Genomic DNA, 325 nt, shown 5'->3' with positions numbered 1-325 from the left:
CTAATTCCTGATTGTGAGTGTTATACACCCGTTATGTACTGGAATATATCTGTGTTAGGATCATATTCTTCCAGTTCTAATGTTTGCACCGCATCATTTTAATGCAATAAGCATTCTTTTGTCGGATTAAACTCGATTGTTGGAAACAGACTTTTTCAAAAGACGATTGGAATTGCTTTGCTTGATCTTATCGTGTTAGTAGTTTCATTAACTAAAACCGGTCACAAGGATGCATTGAAAGAAGGGAGAAAGGAAGGGGAAAGTATAAGTAGGAACAGATGAGTATGTCATGTGTGCTGCAAAAACTGTATGTGTGTGTGTGTGC

Source organism: Penaeus monodon, chromosome 32 (genome assembly GCF_015228065.2).
Source record: "Penaeus monodon isolate SGIC_2016 chromosome 32, NSTDA_Pmon_1, whole genome shotgun sequence".
Classification (NCBI taxonomy): domain Eukaryota; kingdom Metazoa; phylum Arthropoda; class Malacostraca; order Decapoda; family Penaeidae; genus Penaeus; species Penaeus monodon.
Note: the sequence above shows the minus strand (reverse complement) of the source record.